This window comes from Pelophylax lessonae (assembly GCF_965119305.1).
Source record: "Pelophylax lessonae genome assembly, chromosome: 11".
NCBI lineage: Eukaryota > Metazoa > Chordata > Amphibia > Anura > Ranidae > Pelophylax > Pelophylax lessonae.
The window spans coordinates 32506138-32526876 of record NC_138778.1 but is presented as its reverse complement, the minus strand read 5'-3'; the positions used below and the strand labels follow the sequence as shown (position 1 = coordinate 32526876).

The 20739-nt window shown below is 44.9% G+C and overlaps 1 protein-coding gene across 1 annotated transcript in view; it reads left to right on the top strand.

Annotated features, from left to right (window-relative positions):
- STXBP4 (syntaxin binding protein 4) overlaps window positions 1-20739 on the top strand; it is a gene marked incomplete at its 5' end in the record, with an annotated part of 193418 nt that overhangs the window by 80886 nt on the left and 91793 nt on the right. The window lies entirely within an intron of this gene.

Below are 20739 nucleotides of genomic sequence, written 5' to 3'. Positions count from 1 at the left end.
GTGATTGACCGTCACCACTCTCTGCTCAGTGAAGTCCGAGAACTGAGTGATCAGTGATCATGTGCTCAGTTCTTGGTTTTAGAATCGGCAGGGGACTGCTGCAGCCATATTGGGGAGTATGTATGATCATTTTTTTGATATCCTACACTCATCCTTTAAAAAGCATAAGTTCACCTTTTATTTTTATTTTACAACTAAAAAATACACTATATAGTCAAACATTTGTTAACACCTGACCACTACACCTATATGAACTTGTCTGACATTCCACTTGAAAACCATGGACAGCTTTCCACAAGATTTTGGAAAGTGTGTGTGGAATTTGTGCTGATTTGTAAGGTCGGGTACTAATGTTTGGATGGGAAGATCTGTTTCACAATCTTCATTCCAATTAATCTTAAAGGTCTTCAATAGAGTTCGATTTCTCTGCAGGCCACTTGAGTTCCTCCACAGGGAACTATGGGGTTGATTTAAACTTGGAGAATGCAAATTCTAGTGCAGCTGTGCATGGTAGCCAATCAGCTTCTAACTTCAACTTGTTCAATTAAGCTTTGACGAAAAAAAAAAAATGAAGCTGATTGGTTTCTTTGCAGAGCTGCACTAGATTTTGCACTCTCCAGTTTTATATGATGTAGCATTACATGTACTGTGAAGTGATCAATATTTGGTAGCAAATATTGTTGCGCTGTACATTGACAACCTACCCTTACGTCGAAAACGTGTTGGGTGGGGCTATGAGCTGACGTCATCACGCCATCCGACCCGCTGGTGGTCCACTTTGTATTACTGCTCTGTTTATATTACAAAATATGAGTACTTATTAAAAAATAAATAAACTGGTGATTGTGGTTTTAAGCTATGGGTTTTCTGTGTTTTATATCTTTGCCGGTATTGCATTACGTACATACTGGCAAGGCCCATGGTTCCCAGTACCTGGTCTATTTAGGAGAGTGCAGCAGATTTCTGGTCTTATTGAGCACACCGTGGCGAAATGCCTTGTAATGTACAGTAGCGCAGTGCATCGCTCTGCTGTACATTGCCATCAAGGAAGTGTATATTTTGTACACTTCAAATAAAATTTGTAGAAAAAAAAGGAGCCTTGTGACGAGCTGAATTGCGCACCGCACTGCCACCTACCTCAGCCAGGAACAGACAGCTGCCGGAGCTGTAAAGCTCTGGTAGCTCTTGTTGCCTAACAGGCTACCAGCTAGCATCGGTCTGCGGCCCAGGGGTTGGGGACCCTTGCTTTAAAGGATTTAAAAAACATTTTTAATTGAACTAAAACATCTTCGTTTTCTCTAACTGACTGTTTAATTGGATAAAAATTGAGCCTTGTTCTGTAAATTAGCAGCAAACACTGCTGGTAAAAAGCAATAGATATATGCAATTAGTGCATGAGATTTATTTGTTTGCTTAATAACTTTTTTCTTTGACCAGTTAGTATTTTCCTTAGTTCTTTTTTATCAAGCTTAATTATGTGAAGTCTTGACTCCTTTCATTGGGAATTGATGGATAGCTGTACGGCTATGTTAACGGAGCACTGACACTTTTTTTCTGTAACTGGTATGCTTAGAACGTTATCATGATATAACACTTCCTACAAGAGCCATCTTTCTGAAAGCTTTAAGTTAGCACCCTAGTTTCTGTATCCTTCTAATTAGTAACACATGGGTGTCAATGGTACATGGTTTGTATATGCAGAAGCAGAATTCCAGCCAAAAATCAGAAGATCAACAGGAATAGCAAAGTAATATATTCAAGCCCCTTTCCAGAGCTAACTGGGTCCATTGGGTGAAACCTTACAAAATGAACCCTTGCATTTCTTTTATTAAACATTAACCACTTTGAAGGACACTATCCATTTACTCAGCATTCTTGACGGTCTCAAGTCTTAACCTTCAAGTTTTAAGCAAGTCCCAAGTTACTGTGGCGAAAAGCAAACAAGTCAAGTCGAGTCCCTGCTAGAAGTCAAGCCATTTATTCTGGTCAAGTCACAAATCAAGTCAAAATACTGATCTACCCCAATTTTCACCTTTAAATCAGTAAAAAAATCAGTGGTCAGGAAAGGTTTTGTTTTATTTTCAACATTAACAAAACTGCTTAGTGCTTTTTTCTTGGCATATCTATCATAACTATTGTATTTATACAATTAAAGGGGCAGCAGGTAAATTATAGATTTAAATACAAATAACTAAGCGCCTTCACACTAATAACAAATCATATTAAAGAAACACTTTGAATGCCCAAACAGCTCAAAATCCTTAGTCCGGTCATGTTTCGCCTATTCCATCAGGAGTCAGGTTCTCTTTTCTCTGTGAAGGCGCACTCTACTTGGACACTTCTCCTGGGCCTTCCGTCATCAGGCGTCAGTGACGCAGGTTTGCAAGATGGCCACTCGTTGGTGCACACTTTCACAATGTTCTATAAAGTGGATGTGTTGGCATCTGCAGATGCTTCTTTTGGCCGCAAGGTTTTACAGGCTGCTGTTTAGAGGACCTGATCCTCTTTGAGGGTGTATTTTTTTTCAGGTGGGCTTCAGTTGTTTTTTGGTTGGGCTCCTTTTGCCTGGTTAGCTACTGTTTAGCGGTTTTCTGTTCCCATCCCCTCATGTTTAACACTGCTTTGGGACGTCCCAATGGTCATGAAGATCAGGCTCTGTGTCCGTCAATGAAAGAAAGAGAAAATGGTGGGATTTTTGACTTACCGTAAAATCCATTTCTCTAATGTTCATTGACGGACACAGCACCCACCCCTCTGTGGAGTTGTAAATCGTACGACACTGCTTGTAACAAAACTGAGTAACTATAGCAGAGAGAGGGAGTATACCCCCTGGGACGGCCCATAGGCGTAGCCAGATTCTTTTTCTGCCTAGTGTCCTACTTCTGTAGGGGGCAGTATAACCCAAAGGTCATGAAGATCAGGAGCTGTGTCCATCAATGATCAGAGAAATTGATTTTACGGTAAGTCAAAAATCCCATATTTTTTTTTTTTTTACCCCAGATGTCTCTATAAAGAGGATCTGTCATGCTTTATTATCACAAGGGATGATTGCATTTATTGTGACAGCAATAAAAGCGATTAAAAAAAAAAAAAAAAAAATGTGGGACAGTGTAAAAGCAAAAATATTTGCATACGGGCAGAGGCGAATGCATATGTAGGTTGCAAACGTATATGTAAACAATGTTTTCCTCATATGAGGTCTCACTGCGAACATTATAGTGAGAGCAATAATTCTAGTTCTAGACCTCCTTTAGAACTCTAAATTGATAAACTGTAAAAAAAAATGTAAAGCATCCTCTACAAAGATTTTTAAGTATTGTAGTTTGTCACCATTCCACGAGCGTGCACAATTTTAAAGCGTGACATGTTGGGTATCTATATACTCGGCATAACATCGTCTTTTATATATTCCCAAAATTACGACCACAATTTTATACTCTAGGGCCTCTACAAAAGAAAATATATTATGTTTGGAAGTTCTAAGCAATTTTCTAGCAAAATATATTTAAATGTAAACAAAAAGTGCCAGAATAGGCCTGGTCTTCAAGTGGTTAAAACACTGACCTGCTACTGACCTCTTTTATACAGCAGAAACCCAATATACAGTACATATACCCATATCCTTACTGCTTACAATAACCAAAACTATGCAGTTCTCAAGAGTGCCACATCAGAACAATCCAGTATGCTAGGTCATTACTGAGAATGACAGTACCTTCTCTGGCTACATCAGAAGTGCACAGTGCTCTCCAGAAATTGAATTTGAATGAAAGTATTGAAATAAATGAATTTTTGCCTTTCAGTGTTCCAATCATACTTTTGTGCTGAAGATCAATTGTCTTCAAAAGTAATCCAAGGGATGAATATGGGGAACATCACTCAATTTTCCTCTCATATATCCTCCAATATACATGAATTATTAAACATGTGAAGTATAGTAGCGAATAACAGACAGCTTTACAGCAATCTGCGGACTGGCTGAAGAAAATATAGCTCCCCGGACTGTTCATTTAAAGATGCTGTTTGCTAGACTGCATTTTCAATATGGAATCAGAACACTGTTGTAGGGCTGCAGCTAACGTCATAATTAGAGTTGAGCGAACACCTGGATGTCCGTGTTCGGCGGGTTCGGCCGAACTTGAAAAAAAAAGTCCGGGTCCGTGTCCCGGACTTTTTCCGAACTTTACTCGGACACCGAACCCCATTGAAGTCAATGGGGACCCGAACTTTCAGGCACTAAAATGGCTCTAAAACACCAATGGAAAGGGCTAGAGTGCTGCAAATGGCAGCAAAATGTAGTTAAGAGCATGGCAAGTGCTCTTAAAAAAAATCCCCTTTTAACTTAATTTTTTAATAGCAGATTAGAACAGCAATCTGTAGTAAAATATAGCTGAACGCTGCTCACAACAGACTGATAAAAATTTATAAAAAAGATTTTTTTCTCCCTCCTCCTCCTCAGTGGGCTCAAGGGAGGGCAAAAAGATCGTTCACTGCACCACCCCCCACACAGCAAAATCGATGTAGACTGTCCCTGCCTAACCTCTCCAGCCTGTCCCTAAAATGCTCAAAAAGATTGTTCACTGCACCACCCCCCACACAGCAAAATCGATGTAGACTGTCCCTGCCTAATCTCTCCAGCCTGTCCCTAAAATGCTCAAATAACTTTCCCTGCCTACACTCCGACCTGTCCCTGCATTCTTTTTGGACACAATTTTTCACTGTCTGTCCCTAATCAGCAGCCAGCACGTATGATGTGTGCTCTCTCCCTATACTACAGCAGAATGACGCACCACGCTGTGACTCTCGAACTTATAAAGACATGGGTCACATGCTTCAGATGGCCAATCACAGCTACTAATACATTAGTAGGCATGGCTGGGATGGCGCACACCAGTTAAACGCTTGTTGATTGGCTGTTGAAAGCCCGCCATTAAAAGCGCGCCATTACATACAAAACAGGAAATAAAATTACCGAACACGGATTTTAAACCCGAACATACAGTAAAGTTTTCGGGTCCGTGTTCGGGTAACAAAAATCCAATTATTCGGTACGAACCCGAATAATACAGTCCGTGTTCGCTCAACACTAGTCATAATCAATTAGTTGGCCTTTTTTTTGTTTTGGTTAATCGATTCAAACCCTTTGGCCAGAGCCATTTTTGCACCTTGCATTTGAATTTTTGCACACGTTTCATTTTAATCTTGAAGACTGTATGAAACCCCCAAAACATTATATATTTTACTTTGAGAATAAAATAGCAGTAGTTTTCTTTTTTGTGTTACACAATATTACCGTAAAGATCTAGGAAATGCCAAAATGTCATTAAAAATACAGTAAAAATTAATTTTTGGGGGACGCAAACGCAATAAATTACCCAATTTTTTGGTAAATTATAAAAGATGAGGAGCACATACATACCCAGCATGTCAAACCTTAAATTTGCCTGCGCCCACAAAATGGCAACAGACTTCAGTACCCAATATTTTTTATAGATGACACTTTAAAAAGCTCCCTATAGGTCATCAGTTTAGTGTTACAGAATAGGTCTGGTGCTAGAACTATTGCTCTCACTCTAGCGTGTGCAGGCAATATGTTACGTGTATCACAGTCTACGTTTTCATGTGTATGCTCTCAACACATGCATTTACGTTTTAAGTGTGTTTATATAGGTGAACTGACAGGGAGACCCAGAAGTGTGGTCAAACACATTGCTTCCGGGTCAGCAACAAGAAGGGAAGGAGAGCAGACGTTTATCCTCTCAGCTCCCTTTCCCCTACCCGGCAGAACCCCCAATGCCGCAGAAGGTCAAGTGGAGCCTTGGATATATGGCAGGGGCATGTGGGGGGGTCCGGAGCCACTGAATGCGCCTGAATGCTTTCATCTGACAGGGGGCAGTCTGCTTGTCAGATTTACCCCCTGCTGTCAGGCCCGTACGAAAACCTCAAAGTGTGGTGTGCACATTAGTTAATATGTAGAGTTTAACCACTTAAACCCGGAAGATTTTACCCCCTTCCTGACCAGGGCCTATTTTGCGATTCGGCACTGCGTGACTTTAACGAACAATTGCGCGGTCGTGCGACGCTGTACCCAAACGAATTTGACGTCCTTTTTTTCCCACAAACAGAGCTTTCTTTTGGTGGTATTTGATCACCTGTGTGATTTTTTTTTTTTGATCATGCGCTATAAACAAAAAAAGAGCGTCAATTTTGCAAAAATAACAATATTTTTATGAAATTTTTATGAATTTTATGAAATTCCCCCCCAAAAAAAATGTAAAAATCAAATTTTTTTAACATTTTCAGGCAATTTGTTTTATGCTACATATGTTTGGTAAAAAAAATCGCAAAAAGCGTATTTTGATTGGTTTGCGCAAAAGTTATCGCGTTTACTAACAAAGGGAAAGATTTTTGTCATTTTTGGTGTTTTTTTTTTTAGCGCGTAATGGCGGCTATCTGCGATTTTTTTTTTTTTTTTGCAGTACTGCGACATTGCGGCGGACAGATCGGACCCTTGACTGACATTTTTGACACTTTTGGGGTTACCAGTGACATTTCTACAGTAATCAGTGCTATACATATGCACTGTTACTGTAAAATTACACTGGCAGTGAAGGGGTTAACTTTTTTGAGAGGGAGGGGCTATGTGTGTCCCTAGTGGCGTGATTCTAACTGTGATTGGCTGTGGCTTGAGATGTATGAACAGTGATCAACGGTTCTGCATAGTAGAACCGTATGATCATCATTCATACACCGGGGAGAATGACAGACGGCTTGTTTACATTAGCCGCCTGCCTTTCTCCCTCTCCACCGACGATCGCGAGTGACCGGCGGACGATCGGGTCCGCCGGTCACACGCGCGGGGGGGGGGGGGTCCGTGACCACACACACATAGTATTGGTATTGATGGGCCTGTAACTATGAAGCTGCACTTCATTTTTTTTTTGTGTCCATGCCTGCACATTGCTATACTGCAGTTTGACCGCAGCACAGGTGTAGCTCAGAGAACCTGCGGTTTCCTATACAGTGTGCCTGTATTTGTATGTGTGTGTCTATATGTGTCTGTGTGTGTTTAAAGGAAACGTACAGCCAAAGCTTGTTTGGCTGTACTTCTCCTGTGGATTGCAGGAGTGCAGTTAGTTCTGCACTCCTGTGACCTGTTTTCAGCAGACCGCAGACTGAAGCCCGCTGTCGGCTGATGTCACAGAGCAGCAGGTTCAGGCTCCAGAAAGAATCGTGACCATATGGTCAGGATCCGCCCATATACCTGGACCAGAACTCGGCTCAGCCTCTCTGCAAGCCACTGAGAGCCTGAGCCGACCGCTCCCGCCCCTTCCATAGCCCAGCACTCCAGTGAGTGAGGGGGAGGCAGAGCAGAGAGCTGGTGACTGACAGTCAGCAGCTCTCTGCTCACGTAGCAGTGGGAACCCCACCCCAAATCACCTTTTCCCAATGTTGATGGGGACAAGGGCCTCTTCTCGACAACCCTGGCCGGTGGTTATGAGGGTCTGGGGGCAGGGGGCTTATCAGATTCTGGAAGCCCCCTTTAATAAGGGGGCACCCAGATACCTGCCCCCCCATGTGAATGAGTATGGGGTACATTGTACCCCTATCCATTAACCCAAAAAATAAAAATAAGTGTAGTGTTACAAAAACAGAGGTTTGACAAGTCCTTTATTAATTGAAGAATGTCCCCCGTCGTAGCTTAAACAAGTCTTCTTTCTCCAGTCCTCTTCTGATGTCTTCTTCTTCTGATGTCTTCTCTGTCCACTGTCTCCTTCCGCTAATGTCATCTCCCTCTGTTGATGTTGTGTTTTTTTTTTTTCTTACATTTTGGTGTGGGTCCCCCCCCCCCCCCCCCCAGTCCATTCCAGACCCAAAGGGCCACTGTGTTTTTTTTTTTGTTTTTTTTCTTTCAGTTGACAGCTCATCGGTTGTTAACCACTTACAGACCGGAGGATTTGGCTGCTCAATGACCAGGCCCTATTTTGCGATTCGGCACTGCGTGATTTTAACGGACAATTACGCAGTCGTGCAACGCTGTACCCAAACAAAATTGACGTCCTTTTATTTCCCACAAACAGAGCTGTCTTTTGGTGGTATTTGATGACCTGTGCGATTTTTATTTTTTGCGCTATAAACAAAAAAAAGAGCGACAATTTTAAAAAAAATAATATTTTTCACATTTTTTTATATGAAATTCTCCAAAAAATTTAAAAATCTATTTTTTTTTACATTTTAGGCCAATTTGTTTTCTGCTACATATTTTTGGTAAACAAAATCGCAATAAGCGTATTTTGATTGGTTTGCGCAAAAGTTATTGCGTTTACTAACTACGGGAAAGATTTATTACATTTTTATTGTTTTTTTAACTAGTAATGGCGGCGATCTGCAAATTTTTTTTTTTTCGGGACTGCAACATTGTGGCGGACAGATCGGACCCCTAACTGACATTTTTGACACTTTGGGGACACCATGACATTACTGCAGTAATCAGTGCTATAAATATTCACTGTTACTGTAAAAATGACACTGGCAGGGAAGGGGTTAACTTTACTGTGATCAAGGGGTTAAGTGTGTCCCTAGGGGCGTGATTATAACTGTCAGGGGGCGTGGCTTGTGAGATCATCACAGAGACATGCGATCCTATACAGCAGGATCACATAGCCTCTGTGATGATCCATCTGTGTTTACATCAGCCGTCTGTCTTTCTCCCTGCGGGAGATCGGAGCCGCCGGTCACACGCGCTGGCTCTCCAGCTAACGAGCGGGGGCAGGAGCGCGCTCGCCCCCTACAGCCTCCTGAGCAAGCGACGTAGCACTATGTCACTTTTGCCCAGAAGCGGCTGCCTGCCGCAGTAAAGTGGAGTTCCAGCCTAACCGCACACTCACCTGTCCCACGGTCCAGCGATGCGCCGTCTTCTCCCTCTTTGCTCCGCGGCGCCGGCATCACTGATGTGGGCACCCGGCTGTGACAGTTTGCGGCTTCACAGCTGGGTACGCACTACGCATGCGCGAGTTGCGCTATGCGTCGTGATTGGTCGGCAATCTTCTGGGACCCCTGACATGTCCCAGAAGATTGCAGGGAGGAAGGGAGGGAGAGAGGAGAACTTCCGCTCAGGGCGCCGCTGCGCTCCGAGCGGAAGTGGGAGCGGGTACATGTCAAAACTAGGTACCCGCTCCCCCCCCAAAAATGACATGCCAAATGTGGCATGTCAGGGGGTTATGACTATTTAAAGCGGAAGTTCCACTTTTGGGTGGAACTCTGCTTTAAGGACGCAGCAGACGGCTTCCCGGCCTGTTCCTTAGCAACCAGCTATTGTATGTGTTTGTAGTGCAGTATTAAGCCAAAAGCACTTGTTAACTGTGCCGCAAACGTACATAGGGCTATTGGGGGGAGCGTTTTTAATGCTTACTAAAAGCTTATCAACTGCACCTATTAACATACATTAATGCCATAGGAGTGTTTGATAAGCGTCAGTATTTTGTATAGTGTGAACAAGCCCTAATAGAAATTGTAGATTTTCATGTTGAAATCTTGTTCACCAAAACTCCCACAGCAATAAAAAGAAGGAAATTGATTTCTCCAAATAGTAATGTGCCCCTTTGTTAATCTTTTGAATGGAAGTTCTACTTCAAAAATATTCATGATGGTAATAATTGTAAAAATGCTTCATGATCAACCCCTAAAATGGGCAAATATCTTTATCCTTATTTTTTCATTAATTTTCAAGTGACTAATTGGTTTGGAGAGCAAGGTATTTTGTTTTTGTATTTGCCTCTTAGTACAAGAGCCAGATACTATTCCCGAGTATTGTCTGCGAAGAGGTTTTCAAAATGTTTCATCTAATGAAAATGTCCAGAACATGCCGTCTTTATTCCTCGTCAATATCCCTCAGCCACTTCATATTCTAGCATGCCTAATATTGCCCAATTGTCACTCTCCTTACCTGAAGTAAAAATCGTGTTAAAAAGGGTCAGATTAAATTTGACTGTTCTATCCAATATCTCACTTTTAAATGAGTGTAGGAGCAGATGAAAGGAGCCGCGAGGAAACTCAATAACCTGCTGTAAAAGCGTCTGCTTGTTCGCTGGTCAATATACACCAGCCTTTCCAAAGTACTCCTGCAGGTCACAAGTGTTTGGGAGTGCCATTTAATTTGGCTTTTTATTATTACCATAAGTTCTTTTGTATGAATAATCCTGTTTTAGTGAAGCATATGAAACACTTTCTATAGAATTAACTAATCAAAAAGAGATTTTCTTTCTTTTTTTTTTTTTTTTCGAGGTCCAGACAATGAGGTTGAATGTTGGTCTAATAAATAACAGAATGCTGTTTAAAAAAAGGGGAACTTTAGAAGCCCTTCTAGCTACTTGCAAGGTAGAAATTAACTGACCACCCTCTGATGCCATCACCAATGACAAAAGGGCACAGCTGAGTGCGGATGTGCCCCTGGGTGAGCACCTAATGGGAGCTGAAGTCATGTTTGGAAGCAAGTTTGCAGCGACATTGCTACTATTGAGCCCTTATAACTCGTTTTACATGCAGTGGGAGAGCAGGTTAAAGAGAGACTGGAATGGCTTTTGGATCAAGTCTATTATATCTGAAAGTTTATCCATAATGTAGTTTTCAGGTGGGATCCTGACTTAGACACATATTCATGTTTCAGAATTGTTGACCATGTAAATTCCAGGCCTGGACAATTGGCTGGACCCAGAGGAGTGGTTCTATCACTTACCTGGTGTAGACTGGAACGCTGTGGGGGTTTCTCTTGCAGCTCCTGCCCATCACTCCTGAAGGTGGAGACTGAGAATGTGAAGGCATGGAGTGGCATGTGTGCCGTGATAGTCGGCTGTTTCTGCACTGAAGATGGATGGAAGCGGAAACTAGTGAGCAGGCCAAGGTCCGCACCAGCCAGGCAGCATGAAACTGAATCAGCAGACAGGGCAAGTCCAGTAAGCAGGCAACGTTTGGTAGCAGCTGGGCAGAAGCAGTACAAAATCAGCAGGCAAAGGCAAGATTGCATTAACCAGATGAGCAAGGTTGAGAGGCGGCGAAGTCCAGGGAAAATCTGGGTCATACACAGGAAGGCATATGCAACAGATCAGGTTTCAGGACACACATGGAACAACCTGAAGACCATTCAGCATCTTCTCCTAGTGACACATTCCATTTAGATAGACTGCTGGGCACCAATTGTGCACGCCAATTGCTACGTACACATGCTCAACCATCACAGCATGTCTAGTATTGCCCTTTCACCTAGAAGCATGAGCAGCTGTGCAATGCGCATGAGCGTGGTTTTCATTGCCGCATTGGTTTTCTGATTCTGAGAATCCAGTTTACTTTACAGGTCCTTATGCCCAGAGGTGTTCAAGACCTGTGTTGCATGTGGGGAATGCCAGATGTGGACCTCTTGGCATCCAGCTTGAAGAGCAAATTAGATGTTTGCCTGAGAATCCATCTTCTTTTAGGAATATTGATTCACTTTTTGTAATCCCGGATGAACCTTGTAAGGATGCTGTGGTTTCTCATTCCACCACATTTAAGGTGACCCATGCAGACCATTATTCAAGCTTATAGTCTGAAGGATTGGATTCCACCCCTTTCTTTCAAGGTGCACTCTACTGGATCTGTGAGTGCTTTTTGAGCTCTCCAGTATCAAGTACATTTTCCCCAGATTTTTAAGGCTGCCAACTAGTCTTCTGTTAACATATTATTTAAAGCCAATCTATTCCTGACTATGCTTTAAAATGCTCCCACCCCACTTCTAAATCTATGCTAACTACCCTGTGAAAGGAAGATGTGTATACTTATCTCTTTTGAGAGCCATCTGGTTCTGTCACATGCTTTCGCCAGCAGTTGGCTTCAGTGAAGAGGAGAGAGCAGCAACATCAGCTGCAGAACCTGGGTGCTGATATCATCCATTGACTTACTATGGGGCATCTGTTGTCGGCTGTCCCACCATTACACTGAAGCCGCTGCTGATCGCTGATTATGTAACTGGACCAGATTGCTTTCAGTATAGACAAGTATGCACATCTTTGTTTCACAGGGTAGATAGAATAAGGTGTAGATAGGGGTTGGGAGCAGATTTAGGCTTAGTTAGGAATAGGCTGGACTTCTACTTTTAGTTCTACCTGGTGGATGTTTTAACCCTTATGTGATGCCAGTTTCAAGTAGTCCCCAGTTTTTTGTTTTCTTGGGTCTGTTATTGGTCATTACCCACCCCTCAGACTGCTTTTGGACATTCCAATGTTTTTAAGACTTCCTTTGTCCCTCTCAATGGACAAGAAAGTAAATAGGATTTTAGTACTCACCGTAAAATCCTTTTTCTCTTTCGTTCATTGACAGTCACAGCTCCATATCTTTGACCCTTGGGTTATTCTGCTGTTCCTAGGAGTAGGGCACTAGGCAGAAAAGAGTTAAGAGTTATGGCAGTCCCAGGGGTATACTCCCACTTCCTGCTCTAGCTCTAGTTCCTTGCTTGGATCTCTGGTCCTGGCATTTTTTCCTTTTTAAACTGAATTGTTTTCTTTTATTTTCTGTCCCTGTAAGAACTACAATCAACTGCCAGACTGGGCAACGAACTGGATATCTTAGATCCTTACTGTCTTTCCAGTCTGGCCAGTGAGCACGTGCAGGGCTCAGCTCCGCGTTAGGTCGGCTGCGACATAGTCCCACTGGACGGGTACTGGCCCGCGAGTTAAACGCCTTGCGAGGATGCATAGCCCTGGTCAAGACTCTGGTCGCGACCTGAGTCGCAACATACATATTCAAAGATGGGGAGGTGGTCTGACCGGAGTGGTGCCCACCCGGCAGTACTGCTGATGAATGCGCACCTCGCGCAGCCGGATCAGACCAAAAATTGAGGCCGTGGCCTTGCAGCCTTCTCGTGGCTGACGGAACTGGCTGTTCAAGCGACTGATCAAGCTGTCCGAGCTCCTAATTCAGCTGTCTGAGCTGCTGATCAAGCTAACAGAGCTGCCGGCGGACTCTCATCTCACGTGGCCGGATCAGGCCCCAAATTTAGGGCGCGCTTTGCGGCCTACTCGCGGCTTGCTGTTCGAGTTACCTGCCAAGCTGTCCGAGCTGTTTACCAGGCTGTTCGAGCTGCTGACCAGGTTAACTGAGCTGCGGACGGGCATCCACCTCCCCCCTCCCCTCCCTCAGGGGGGTGGCCATATGGTCTGCCTGGCGCTTCTCTTTTAATCGGGGGGGGGGGGCACATTTGTTGGCGAAGTGAAGCAGCCATTTTTATGTAGGTGAGGGTACTCTGCCTGCGCGTCTGCATCACTGCAAGCCCCCTGTCTCCTCATGAGAGGCTTATGTCCTCTATGGAGAGCAAACCTTAGGTCTAATGGGGGTCCTTTTGTGGATCTTTAGCCGGCGTCTCCTTGCGGGACTGTGGTCAGCGAGCTCCCCTGCTTGCTATGTTCTCGGTGAGCTTTGCATAAAGCGACTCTACTGGGTCTGCGTCCACGCATTTCGGGTGCTCTGATGGTGAGGATGATTCTTCTTTTACTGCATATGCGCAGGCAAAGGCACTGGATGGATGCACTAATTGTATTGGTGCAGGAAGCTTTAAACATTGGGAATGCAGCTGCTGCTCCTGCGTCAGAAGCGCCAGTCCCCTTTGGGCCCACAGATCCTCTAAAGCGGCAAAAGTTTTTTTCCGTTTTCCCGCCTACTGTGACTAACTTGAGTCAGTGGAGTTGTTCTAAACGCAATATGGCGGTGCCTAAGCATTTCGATAGACAGTATCCCGTGGGGAGTCTCTGTTGAGTACATGGGCAGTCCCACCTGTGGTTGACTCTCAGGTCTCCAGGCTGAGTAAATCTACACTAATTCCGGTGGAGGAGTCTCCGGTTTTAAAAGATCCTTTTGACAGGAGAGCCAAGACTTTGGTCCACCACATGTTTACTGTGGCCGGTTCGGTCCTTAGGCCGGTGTTCACCATAGCATGGTGTCCCTGACTTTTCTGAGTGGGCAAAGCTTTTGCACCAGGATGCAGAGGGGGAACAGATTCCTCCTGCCTTTTGAGGAGCTGGCGGATTAGTTGGTCCAGGGGTTGCAGTTTGTCTGTGATGCCTCTCTGGATGCGGCTTCCTTAGTCTCTGGACTGTCCGTGACAGCAATGATCCTTCGGCACATGATATGGCTAAAATGCTGGTCTGCGGACCAGACTTTCCAGAAGGCCTTATGTGATCTTCCCTTTGTGGGGGACTGTCTTTCTGGGCCTCACCTGGAAAGACCTCCTCTAGAGGTTCCATGAGGTTCCATGAGGACCTGGTCTGGTATGCTGAGAGCGGGTCCTTCCAGACCTGCAGACAAACACCCCTTCTGCCTAAAGGGGCGCTCTCACCCATATCTGGGGTGGGGGAGAATGTCTTTGCTTCTTTCCGGACCCGTGGACCTCCATAATTTAAGACCAGTGGGTCCACGAGCTGATTCGGTCTGGATACAAGATCCAAGTTTTTGCCCTTCTCCTCCAGAGAGGTTCTTTTTATTCCAACCTGCGTTTTTTTCCCAGACTTTCCCAGAGGTCTCTTCGGGTGGTGCAAGACTTGCTACTACAAGTAGTGATTGTTCTGGTCTCAGAATCGGAACGTTTGCTTCATGTTTGCAGGTCTCAGGAAGGAAAGCGAGGTACGTCCAATCTTGGACCTCAAACTCTGAACCACTTTGTGCGGGTACAGATGTTTCGAATAGAGTCCATTTGTATGGTAGTGGCATCCCAACATTAGGGGGATCTTCTGGCCTCTATAGATAGTAAGGACGCTTACCTTCATAGTCCGATATATGTCGATCATGTGGGCAAGGAGCATTATCAAGAGGTCTCACCCAAACTCCTCAGATTTTTGCAAGTGTTGGCCCCGGTGGTGGCATTGTTGTTCCAAGGGATTGTGATACTGGAATACCTGGATGATCTTCTTCTGTGAGCAGAGTTTCTGACTGCTCTGAAGGACAACCGGGAGATTACTGTGGGGACTCTGCAGGAGTTTGATTGGAAATTACATTCCTAGGTATTGGCTCTGGTTCTGTCCACCTGGTTGGACTATCTGGTTCTGTTCTGGGCTCGGCCTTAGCCAGGGTGTTCTTCCCATGGGACGAGTTTCAAAAATCTGTCCACACGAGACCTCTTCAATGAGAGATTCTTGCCATGTGGAGCAAGAATCCACAGTCTCTAGACAATCTGATCCTGTTGAGCCGGGGTACGAGAGGGTCCCTGATTCAGTGGCTTCGCTCTCCGCCGATTCGACAGGGTAAATCTTCCTTCCCCTATACTGGACGGTGGTCACCACGGATGCCAGCCTGTCCGAGTGGGGTGGCGTTTTTTGTGCTCAGGGGGTCTGGACTCTGGAAGAATCCAGACTACCGATTGATATACTGGGCCAGGTTCAGCCTTGGCGGTTTTCTTTCATCGTCCTTTAGCTACGTTTTTTGTGGTTCACGCCTTTGTTCAGGGGATTCGCCACTTGGCTCCCCCAGTGTGGTCTCCATTGCCCTTGTGGGATGTCAACTTGGTGCTGTCGGAAAATACTTGCAAGATTCCTCTGCTTACATTGTCCTAGAAGGTAGCCTTCTTGGTGGCTTTTTCTTCTGTTGTATGAAGCTATCCTGGATTGCGGATCCGACCGGCACCTGATTCCAGCCTCACCTAGAGCGGTCTTCCCTGTTTGGATTCGGCTTTTTCTTCTGCACGTAGGGTGTCAGAGCTGGCAGTTTATCTTGTCGTTCACCTTACTTGAGGGTTCACGGAAATAAAGTGGTACTTCGGCCCTGCCAGTCGTTCCTTCCTTAAGTCGCCTCTGGTTTCCATTTAAATAAAGGCATTGTTTTAACTTCCTTGTGTCCTAAGTCTAAGCACCCTAAAGAGATTGCCTTACATTCTTTGGATGTGGCTCATTTCCAAAAATCGGATTCCCTATTCGTCTTTACAGATGGATCCTGAAAGGGGCTGGCCGCGTCTGCTGCGACCATTTTCAGATGGATTAGGCAGACAGTGGTTCAGGCCTATTCCATTAAGGGTCAGGCTCCTCCTTCCCTGTTAAGGCGCATTCTACATAGGTGCTTAGTGCCTCTTGGGCCTTCCGTCATCAGGCGTCAATGGTGCAGGTTTGCAAGGCGGCCACCTGGTTGTCTGCGCACATTTTTACATTTTACAAGGTGAATGTGTTGGCATCTGAGGATGCTTCCTTTGATCACAAGGGTTTGCAGGCCGCTGTTGGAGAGGATTAGTCCTCTTTGAGGGTGTACTTTTTTGTCAGGGGAGCGCCAGTGGTTCCTGGTTGAGCTCTGTTTTACCTGGTTGGCTATGTTTAGCCTTTGGGAAGTATATTTATTGCTGTGTTCTTCCCACCCCTCATGTTGCTTTGGGATGTTGCACTGCTTTGGGATGTCCTATGGGTCAAAGAAGTTATGGAGCTGTGTCTGTCAATGAACAAAAGAAAAAACTGGATTTTTTTCTTTCCTTAAAATCCTTTTCTCTGATGTTCGACAGACAAGGTACCCACCCCTCTAATGAGTTAGGGGTTATGTTCTTCTGACACTGCTTGTTACAAAACGTAAGAGCTAGAAAAGGAAGTGGGAGTATACCCTTTTGGGACTGCCCTATGGTCGTAGGCAAACTCTTTTAACTCTTTTCTGCCTAGTGTCCTACTCCTAGGAAGAGCAGCATAACCCAAGGGTCAAAGAAGATATGGAGCTGTGTCTATCAGAGAAAGGGATTTTACGGTAAGACAAAAATTCAGTTTTTCAGAAAACACTAAGGGACACCTTTCCCTCTGTGTTTTATAATCATTTGCAATAGAACTGAAGCATGCTAGTATTGGGAGAGGTTATACTCTGTGCTCGCCTTATTTTTTTTTTTTCTTTTCTGTTTTTTTAAATTTGCTGTCCTCTGTGTCCTATTCTCCTGTAGGAGGCAGTATAACCTGAAGTTTTAAGATTTTCTGTGTTCTTGCATAGACTCAAAGAAAAGGATTTTATAATAGGGTGACCAGAGACCCGGTTTCCGGGGACAGTCCCCAGACTGAGGACGCTGTCCCCGGATCAAGTCTGTCCCTGGTTTTGTCTCCAGATTCAGGGCCAGATTAACGTAGACAGGGCATCCCATGATGGCTGAGAAACAGCCTGGTGGCTTGCATGCTGATGCCCCCTGCTGGATGATCGTACTGTTGCTCCTGCTGCTGTTCAGTGGAGGACAGGCAGAGTCAAAAATTGACTGTGTGGAGGGCTGAGACCAGAAGGTGAGCAGATTGGGGAGGTGCCTGTTTGTACACAGATGAGGGCAGTGGGGGAGCAGGGGTCAGAGATGATGCAGCTGCATGGAGAGATAGAGAGTTAAGCTGTTGTGTGGGAAAGAGGTGGTTGCAGAGAAAATCTGTGAGAGAAGGGAACAAAGGTGAGGTATGTATGTGGGGGCAGAAGTGTCCTCTGTGCATAGCAAACTCTGAAGCCTGCACTCTATGCCCAACACCCTCCTGTATATTATGTAGTCCTGTGCCCAGCGCTGTGTTTTTATGTATTCCTGTGCCCAGCACTCTGTGTATTATGCAGTCCTGTGCCCAGCGATCTGTGTATTATGCAGTCCCGTACCCAGCACTCTGTGTATTGTGCAGTCCTGTGCCCATCGCTCTATGTATTATGTAGTCATGTGCCCATCACTCTGTGTATTATGCAGTCCTGTACCCATCACTCTGTGTATTATGCAGTCCTGTGCCCAGCGCTCGGTGCAATATGCAGTCCTATGCCCAGTGCTCTGTGTATTATGTAGTCCTGTGCCCAACGCTCTGTGTATTATGCAGTCCTGAACCCAGCGCTCTGTGTATTATGCAGTCCTGTGCCCATTGCGCTGTGTAATATGCTGTCCTATGCCCAGTGCTCTGTGTATTATGCAGTCCTGTGACCAGAGCTCTGTGTATTATGTAGTTCTGTGCCCTGTGCTGTGAATTATGCAGTCCTGAACCCAGCGCTCTGTGTATTATGCAGTCCTGTACCCAGCGCTCTGTCTAATATGCAGTCTTGTGCCCAGCGCTCTGTATTATGCAGTCTTGAACCTAGTGTTCTGTGTATTATGCAGTCCTGTGCCCAGCGCTCTGTGTAATATGTAGCCCTATGTCCAGTACTCTGTGTATTATGCGGTCCTGTGCCCAGCGCTTTGTATTATATAGTCCTGTGCCCAGCGCTCTGTATTATATAGTCCTGTGCCCAGCGCTCTGTGTGCTATGCAGTCCTATGCCTAGTGCTCTGTGTGCTATGCAGTCCTATGCCCAGCGCTCTGTATGCTATGCAGTCCTATGCCCAGCATTCTGTGTAATATGCAGTCCTGTGCCCAGCACTCTGTGTATTATGCAGTCCTGTGCCTAGCGCTGTGTGTATAATTCTGTCCTGTGCCCAGTGCTCTGTGTTTTATGCAGTCCTGTACCCAGCACTCTGTGTATTATGCAGTCCTGTGCCAGCACTCTGTGTATTATGCAGTCCTGTGCCCAGCGCTCTGTGTATTATGCTGTCCTGTGCCCAGTGTTCTGTGTATTATCCAGTCCTGTGCCCAGCGTTCTGTGTATTATGCAGTCCTGTGCCCAGCCCTCTGTGTATTATACAGTCCTGTGCCCAGCTCTCTGTGTATTATGCAGTCCTATGCCGTTTGCCAATAAAAAAAATTTATATATATGTCCCCGGATTTAATTTTTAATATCTGGTCACCTCATTTTATAATGTGTACAAAATCTTGTTTTGGCATTCAAATCTTGTCTGCAATCTAGACTACCCTCCTTTGTCTGTGGGTACCTTTACATCAAAGCCGGTTAACATGTGCGCTTATGGCACATGTGACGGAATCCGGACACCACCGACTGGGTATCTCCGCCAGTAACCTGCTTCCTAAGCTCTGGAACACGGGATCCGTGATTCTGGCTATAGTTACCCCAATAACTCGACAGTACAAGCTTTGGAGTCATCCAGAATCAAACTGTTTATTCAAACACAAAGCACATGGAGATGAACACTTCAGGGACAACCCCCTCCCCCTTAGTCAATCCACTCAACATACCCATCCCATAATAACAATATAACAATGGAATGCAGGTATTCAACAACAACAAACCCCCACTAGCAAGAGTGTGATTAGTGCAGAGCCGGCCTGACTGGGGTTTTTGGTCACCCTGTGCCCCTTATAGACACAGGGTGACCTACACATAAGAGGCACCGAGGATGCTGGACAAGGAGTCTCCCAACCTCCCTAAAGCAATTGGGGTTCCACACACCCCCCAACCAAAGTGACTCACGTCACATATCTCCCCTTTCGGCAGAAGACTAACACAGAAGGAGACCCCAAACGGGTTGACTTTGAAGTTAGTCCGTAGTTCCAGTCCCCCAATGTCTGCACCCACACAGTACCCCAAACAAATGGTCCGGAACAGATCATTACTCACCCAGCCAACCTCTGCCTCTCTCCTAGAACACCACCCCTGCTGGGGAGAAGTGTGTACTGGTCCTTCTCCCTGGAGTCCATTTAGCCGCTGGAGAGAAGACAGGGTGACTGGGATCACCCAAAGCAGTATCACTTGCCTAAGATTATCTTTTTACACAAAACACTTTCTTGTTTTACTGGTCATTGCACAGCTCAGAATATATTTTGACATTGTGTTTATGGGTGACAAAAAATATGTCCATGATAACTACACAGAGCAAAGCCACCTTTTTTGCCTTTGCTGTCTATAGGTACGAGCCTACTGTGTCAGTTAGTAGGTCCAACCTTGTGCCTAGGCACATTGAGGGTGCTTATTGGGAGCTCATCAAGGATGCTTGGTGAAAGTAAAGTTATTTCCTTAGTACCTTGAAGTGCCAGCATTGCTGCTAACATTTTGTCTGATCACAGGTACACTTTAAAGCATGAGCTGTTGAAACCGAAATAGCACACTGCATCTTTACAAATTTAATATGGATGGCTGCCCACATACCACCTAGCTCCTTCCTCTTACAGTGGGGGAAATACGTATTTGATCCCCTGCAGTTTTTGTAAGTTTGCCCACTTACAAAGAAATGAAGGGTCTATAATTGTCATCATAGGTGTATTTAAATGATAGAGACAGAATATCAACCAAAAATCCAGAAAAAAACAAGTTTCAGCTCCCTCCATAAATTTTCAATAGGATTAAAGACTGGCTAGGCCACTCCATTACCTTAATGTGCTTCTTCTTTAGCCAAACCTTTGTTGCCTTATCGGTATGTTTTGGGTCATTGTCATGGTGGAAGATCTATCCATGACCCATCTTCAGTGTTGTGGCTGAGGGAAGAAGGTTCTCATCCAATATTTTGTAATACATGGCCCCATCCATTGTCCCCTCAATGCAACAGAGTCGGTCTGTACCTTTAGCAGAGAAACAGCTTTAAAGCATAATGTTTCCACCCAGTTCTTGACTGTCGGGATGGTGTTCTTAGGGTCATAGTCAGCATTTTTGTTCGCAAAAACATGGGGAGTCGAGTTAATGCCAAAGACCTCAACTTTGGTCTTATCTGACCACAGCACTTTCTCCCAATCCTTTACTGGATCATTTAGATGTTCATTGGCATGACTGTACATGTGCCTTCTTGAGGAGGGGGACTTGCTGTGTTTGAAGGAAGAAATATGCTGACTATGTAAAAAGGAGGAAACCTGTAGGGTTCCTACATAAATGCAAATATAACTCCCTTACAGTAGAAAATATAGTATACTTGGCTCTCTGGCGCCCCATGTCT